This window comes from Epinephelus lanceolatus, chromosome 13, assembly GCF_041903045.1.
Source record: "Epinephelus lanceolatus isolate andai-2023 chromosome 13, ASM4190304v1, whole genome shotgun sequence".
NCBI classification, from domain to species: Eukaryota; Metazoa; Chordata; class Actinopteri; order Perciformes; family Serranidae; genus Epinephelus; species Epinephelus lanceolatus.
In genome coordinates this window covers 30,524,270-30,531,703 of record NC_135746.1, presented here as the reverse complement: position 1 = coordinate 30,531,703, position 7,434 = coordinate 30,524,270, and positions in this window count along the sequence as shown.

Sequence of the window (7,434 nt, the reverse complement as noted above, 5' to 3'; positions counted from 1 at the left end):
TTCACATCACATTCTCTGATGAGTTGATGCTGATATGAAGTTGTTGATCAGTGGAGTCTGACAGAGACAACATGGTCTCCAATGTTTTCATAGGTCACCACACCTTCATCATCAGTTACCTGTGAAACACAATACAAACACTCTGACACACTTAAACTGACAACTTTCACATCACTGACTACAGAAGCTCAGTGATGGCACATCAGAAGAAAACTGATCAGTATCAGGTAATAACATGAAAAGTTTATTGTTATAACATGATGTTTTTCATGTTTGACAGGATATTTTCATGTTATTACATCATCAAACACTCCACGTCCTAACAAGAAATATTTCTTCTTCTAACAATAAACTTTTTATCACAATTTAACATGAAAGCTTCATGTTACAGCATGGTCACTTATCACCTAATAAACTGAAATATTTCATAGTATAACATGATAATTCAACATTTTGTTCAAATGAGAAACTTGATCTGAGCAGGGGATGAGCAAATGCATCCAAAAATATCCATAATATCCCCACAATATATGTAGCCTAACTATGCTGTGTGTTGATGAATCTATGGCGCTGTCTGTGGTGCTGAAGAGGCAGAGCAGAGAGACTGTGATGTCTTTATGTCCTTGTTGTCTTTAACCACATCTTGACCCTGAAACAGCCACTTCACTGTGTGTGTGTGTGTGTGTGTGTGTGTGTGTGTGTGTGTGTGTGTATGTGTGGCGGCGCAGCAGGGGGTGTCGACAGATCCAGCTTGGCGCAGTGACAGTTTCGTGCCAAAAGGCTTCGCCTCTGATGTGCACCTGTGATGTGGCACCTGTGCTCTCCCTGTTGCTGTAAAGGTTCTGACCTTCATCACCGGGTCCTTCCAGCACACCGTGGCCGCGGTGGCGGGGATCAGTCAGAGAGCTGTCAGTTCGGCTATACATGCAGTGACGTCTAGTCTAGTCCGACATGCAGATGAGCACATAATTTTTCCATCCACACCTGAGAGCCAGCTGGAAACGAAGCAAGGTTTCTTGTTGAAACGTGGATTCCCTGGGGTACTGGGAGCAATCGACTGCACACATGTAGCTAGAGTTGCGCGCCCCAGATACCCAAGCCATCGCTTATGTGAACCGTAAGGGAGCACACTCTATTAATATCAAGGTGATTTGTAACTCGAATTGCCTGGTGACACATGTGTATGCTAATTTTCCTGGGTACGCTCATGACTCGTTCATCCTGACGAATTCTGTCATCCCTACAGTCTTTCAGGGGGACCCCCCTCTGGACGGGTGGTTGCTAGGTGACTGAAAACGTGGTTGATAACGCCATACATTACACCCACAACAAGAAGGCAGCATGGTTTTAACCATGTTTTCAGTAGTGCTCAGTCATCGAACGCACTTTTGGCCAGATCAAAATGCGTTTCAGATGTGTGGACCGTTCAGGTGGTTCATTAACATACAGCCCCCAGAAAGTCAGTGCATTCTTCATGGCATGTTGCGTTATACACAACATAGCTACACGCTATGAAGGTCCAGGAAGGGCTGGTCCCATGGCTGCACCCGGGCCCGTCTGGTCTGGCTGCGCGCGGTCTCCTCCTCCTCGTCTTCCTCTTCCTCGTCTTCCTCTTCCTCCTCCTCCTCCTGCGACAAAGCCTGTGGAGCTGACAAGATGATCTCCAGTTTTATGTTGTAAAAGCTTTTTTTTTTTTTTTTAAATAGGCTTATACATTTGCACTTGTAGGGCTATAGGTTTATGTTTTTAGTTTACAGAAGCTGGTTATTGTTGTGTTTGTGTCAAAATAAAGTTTATCAAACGTTTTCACATCTTTGATTTTGTGATTTACCTACATGCCAAAATGATCACAATTCAAAGACAAGTTCATTTTACAGGCAAACATTAGGGCCAGGCCACGGAGCTTGGCACAGCTTTACGCACAGGTGGTTCTGATTTCATCCTTGTTGCGCGTGGTATTTGTGATCTGTGTACACGACTCATTTGTTGCACTGGGTTTAAACATGTCACCAAATATCTTTCTTTGTAGGGAAATATGTTTGTCTTACCTGTCCCAACCTCTATCCCACCAAAGCCCTCGATGCTGACGGAGGACAGCGTGGAGAACGCAATGTCCTCCGCCGAGCTGAGGGGCACGCTGGTGGAGGGGCCGCCCCCTGTTGTCCCTGTCTGTCTCCTGTGCTCAGAGAACTTTTGTTTGGTCCTTCTTCTAACATCATTGAACCGTTTTTTGCACTGGGCAACGGTTCTCAGTGTATCCAGGCAACATTGATTTACAATTGTGGTGACCTCCTCCCAGGCTACCTTTGCATCATCAGCCCGTGGAGGTCTGCTCGCAGTTCCGTATATTCGCACACTGCGAGCAGACCTCCCGGACCAAAACATCAGGTTCCTCCTGGGAGAAGTTTGGCCGTCTGACGCTGCTGCTCTCTTCTGCCATGGCGAATTGAGTAAACTCTCATTACGCCTTCACGCGGCACATTTAAGGGCGAGGAGAGGGGCTCATTTGATTGGTGTGATGTGTGTAAAACTCACTCCACCCCTTCTCTCCTCCCTCTTTCCGACTTGCGCAGGTAGGAGGGACGGAGGTGGGAAAGAGAAGTAGCTGCGCCAGGCGCACGGTGTGCCAAACTTGCAAAATCCACCTGGCCACACCCAGTTGGCGAAGCGCAGGTGCGCTGCGCCTCCGCCCCGCCCGGTCTGCGAAACTAGAGGCCTGTATATCTTTAAAGTTGTTTTTCTGAAGACTGAAGAGAAGTGATTTGGTGAGAATGTGGTTAACACCAGCAGCAGAGGTCTGGAGGTTTTAACCTCTGATGATGATCAGATCAGAAGTTTCTGTGTTTGTCTTTACACATGTACCACTTTGTCTGACTTTCTCTTCCCCCATCCTTTCCTCTCCTCTCCTCTCCTCTTCTTCTCCTCCTCACCTCCTATCTGCTTTCCTCCTATACTTGTCCTCTTGCAGGTCCCTAACCACCTGATATGGTTAGTATTCTTCTATTGGTTTTTCCACTCTTCGTTGAACTTTGTGGCAGACTGGTGGTGAGTCAAAGGAACATTCAGTCATTCATCAGCCATCATCCAGAACACCCAGTAGCCTTAATGTCACATTCTCAAACTGTGCCATTTTTGTTCATTGCAGGAACTCTGAGACTGTCACATGTGCTGTGTCTCAAATCGCGTACTTCTACTTACACTTACTATTTTGAGTGCATAAATGCGTTCACACTGAGAAGTATGGAAAAATGTAGTGCACGAGTACCCGGATGGTGCACTCAAAGCGGACACTTCTCGCCCTCAACGGTCGCCATCTTGGCTAGGTAGTGGAAGGAAAGGGACCACTTTTAAAACTGGAAATAGCGGCCAAGGACTGTGCAACCGTGAACATCGCTGCATTGTATAATACATGTGTTTTTTGCAGAACGCACCACTATACTGTTGTCGGGTATAAGCCAGCAGTATGTTGGGTTAATTTAGCAGTCTGTAATGATTTGGTTCTGCGAACGATAACGCGAATGCTAATGCTAGTTTGCTAACTAGCTAATTGCGTCATTTCCGGTGAGTGCACAACGGCCATGTTTGGTTTGAGACAAGACTACCCTGTCAAAATGTGCGCACTATGCCATGTCATAGTGCACACAGTATACTACATGGAAGTATACTAACGGAAGTATGTGATTTGAGACACACCAATGGTGAGCACACACACTTTCTACAATGACTTTCTGTATGTGTCATTGACATCCTGTTTGATGTTTTGGCTTTGCATTCTCATTGTAGTCTGAATAAAATGAAATCCCAAGCTACAGTGATAAAAGAATTTAAGGTGTGGACTGGCATTTGTTTGAGTGTATTATCCATCAGATCTAAGAGATAAAGATCAGTGTAATTTCTTGTATTTCTCTCAGTCTTCTTCAGTACCTGGTGTGTGATCCTCTGGAAAAAGACACATTGAACTGTCACAAATCACTTTGTCTCCTCTGCTGTAGACAAACAAACTCTGCACTTTAATCTCTTCAGGTGCCTCTGGCTTGGTTTGTGGGTTGATATCTGAATGGAAACTACAGCAACGCTGCTGTGTAGATGTCACTCATCATTGGCCACCCTGTCGCTGTGTTGATGTACGACCATGACTACTATGCCATTTATTATGGGAGCACTGCACATGTTCCCACAGCACACACATAACAAGTCTGAGTCATGTTGGAAACACACACATATAGACCAGCCTGGACAACTCAGTGACTGAATGTGGTGCAAGTTAAGGCAATTTTAATAGAAATCTCTGCTGATATGAACCTGTGTGTGAAAAGCAGCAACAACAGGGAAATTGTTTTTGGCTTGTTGATTTTTGCACTACAGTATGTCAAGAAATGACTCCAACATCATGAGAAGCACTTGCTTGAAAGTGGTATTCAACCTGTTGTAGTCACCCTCCTGCATTAGCAAACCTTGAGATCCACAGTCGCCACCCACTCTTCTGTATCTGTATCTAGCATCAGATGATTCAAGTTCAAATGATCCTGGACCCAAAGTAAAATAGTCTCTGTTCTTAGACTTGATCCTTCATTGTCAGATTCATTTAGAAATATGATTTTATCTTTAGCCGACTTTGCTAAACAAAAGTAAATGTGTGGTGCTGAGGTTTCCTGAAGTGTCTATTAGTGGTTGATGATTCATAGGCTCAAAGATTGGGTGCAATTTCTTAAACTTTAAAAGCACCTCTAAAATGGAAACTGCTTGTTACCAAGCCCTCCTTAAGTTCTGGAAAATGCACACACCTTTGTGTGCAACAAATGTGAACTGCTGCCGATCGAGCACAAGCCAAAGGAGGATCCTGCCTCCACAGAGCTGATGTGAAAATGTAACTTTTTGCCAACGGCAATAAAAAAATGATGACGCCAGATAAACAGTTTCTTTCTACAAACTACAGTAACCAGGCTTAAAAATTGCCATTTAGGATGTCTCCAGGTTTCAAAATTGACCACAGTGAGTTTGTGTGTTTCGTTAAAATAACTGGTATTTTTGTCATTTGCATGTTGTTGTTTGTTGTCATATAAGGCTGGCTGAATGTCATTTTGTTCAAAGTAAAACAGCAGCAGCAGAGGTAATAATGAGTTTCAAACAGCATTTTACTGCCAGAGGTTTTTCCCATATATAAGAAATTCTAAAGAGTCCATTTCTTGGTTTGAACTGATTTAAAAATTGCCAATATGGATGTTGCCATACATTGGTTAGATTTTATGTTATTTTACTTTTGGTTTGCTTTAATCTTCTTTCCAAATACACAACAGCAGTTGACTGACCATGATAAATTGGAGCCTTTTCATTTTAAGATTTATTCTCTTTCTTGATTGATCACATTTGAGGGAAAACACTGTTCTTAAATTATAACACCAGTTATCAAAGAGACTGTGGCATTCCTTATTCAAATTAACAAGTACCTGCTGTGAACAGGGCTGTAATGCAGGGTTACTCATGGTCCCTAAAGTCTCCAAAAGTAGATCAGGAGCCAGAGCCTTCAGCTATCAGGCTCCTCTCCTGTGGAATCATCTTCCTGTTACGGTCCGGGAGGCAGACACCGTCTCCACATTTAAGACTAGACTTAAGACTTTCCTCTTTGATAAAGCTTATAGTTAGGGCCGGCTCAGGCTTGCCCTGTACCAGTCCCTAGTTAGGCTGACTTAGGCCTAGTCTGCCAGAGGACCCCCCTATAATACACCGGGCACCTTCTCTCCTTCTCTCTCTCTCTCTCTCTCTCTCTCATGTCCTGTTACTGCATCTTGCTAACTCTGCCTCTTCTCTGGAGCCTTTGTGCTCCACTGTCTCTCAGGTTAACTCATATCGCAGCGGTGCCTGGATAGTGTGACATGTGTGGTTGTGCTGCTGCCGTGGTCCTGCCTGATACCTCCTGCTGCTGCTGCCATCATTAGTCATACTTCTACTGTTATTATACACATAGAATTAGTGTATACTATCATATATTAATATATACTTTCAACATATTGTAACCCAACAGACGTAATTATTATTATAATATTATTACTTTCAATAATGTTGTTGTAAGCTACTGTCATTACCGTCTGTCCTGCATCTCTCTCTCTCTCTCTCTCTCTCTCTCTCTCTCTCTCTCTGTGTCATTGTGTCATACGGATTACTGTTAATTTATTATGCTGATCTGTTCTGTATGACATCTATTGCACGTCTGTCCGTCCTGGAAGAGGGATCCCTCCTCAGTTGCTCTTCCTGAGGTTTCTACCGTTTTTCTCCCGTTAAAGGGGTTTTTTGGGGAGTTTTTCCTTATCCGCTGTGAGGGTCATAAGGATAGAGGGATGTCGTATGCTGTAAAGCCCTGTGAGGCAAATTGTGATTTGTGATATTGGGCTTTATAAATAAAATTGACTGACTGATTGAAACATACGCTTAAAAAGTTTCATGTAAAAACATGAATTTCCTCAGCTGTATCATATGAAGCCACTTGATTCAAAGTGCTTTAATATTCATGGTGTTTTGAAATGTTTGGGTATTGAAGTATTATTATTAGTTTCAATTCTTGTCTAAATGCAACCTAACCCTTTAAGAGTATAATACCATTTTTTATCAAAAGTGATTTCTAAGTTTTCGTGAGATGAAGATCTTGTCAGCTCTATTTTCTGTCAGACTGACACTTTTGTCCGCAAATGCGACCCTGTCTAAAATCTGTGTAAACCTTATAAACTGAGCAGCGGTGAGCTCATGACATTTGTCTGACCTTTTGATGTTTTAAATAGAGTGAACATCTGAGGATTATTTCTAAAGTTGCACATGTAGCAACGATGTCTTGAGAACTATATTAACTATTGTATCTCAGTGCAGAGAGCTGCTGTCTGGGCAGCTTCTTTGCAAACACTAAACAGTAAAATTACTCAAGTCAGTCAGTGTAAGAAATCAAACTCAAAAAAAAAAAAAATTACAAACTAGTATGACTCAAGTTGTTTTTCCTTCAATTCTGCCTTGCTTTATTTTGTTTTGGTGAGATTTTTTCCCCATTTCCATCTGAGTTTAACATGGAAAGTATCATCCCCACAGCTTTAGATGGGATTATCAAGATTTTTTGTTTGTTTTTAATTCACCTAGAACTTCCTGTTTCCACATTACTGCACTGTGTCTGCATTCGGAATAGGAGTTGAAAATGCTGAGGGTGCTGCTTTAAGTTGAACTGTCTTTTATGAAGTTTTTTTTCTTTTTTCTTTTTGGATGATTGTCCGATGCAACATGTAGTAAAATCAAAAAATGGCAGACCTGCCACTAGAGAGGACTCTGCCTGATCTCCCTCCATTTACAAGCATTGGAGTTGAATACTTTGGACCAATTGAGGTGAAAAGAGGGAGAAGCATGTGTAAACGCTATGGAGTGATTTTTACCTGTTTGTCAAGCAGAGCAGTTCACCTG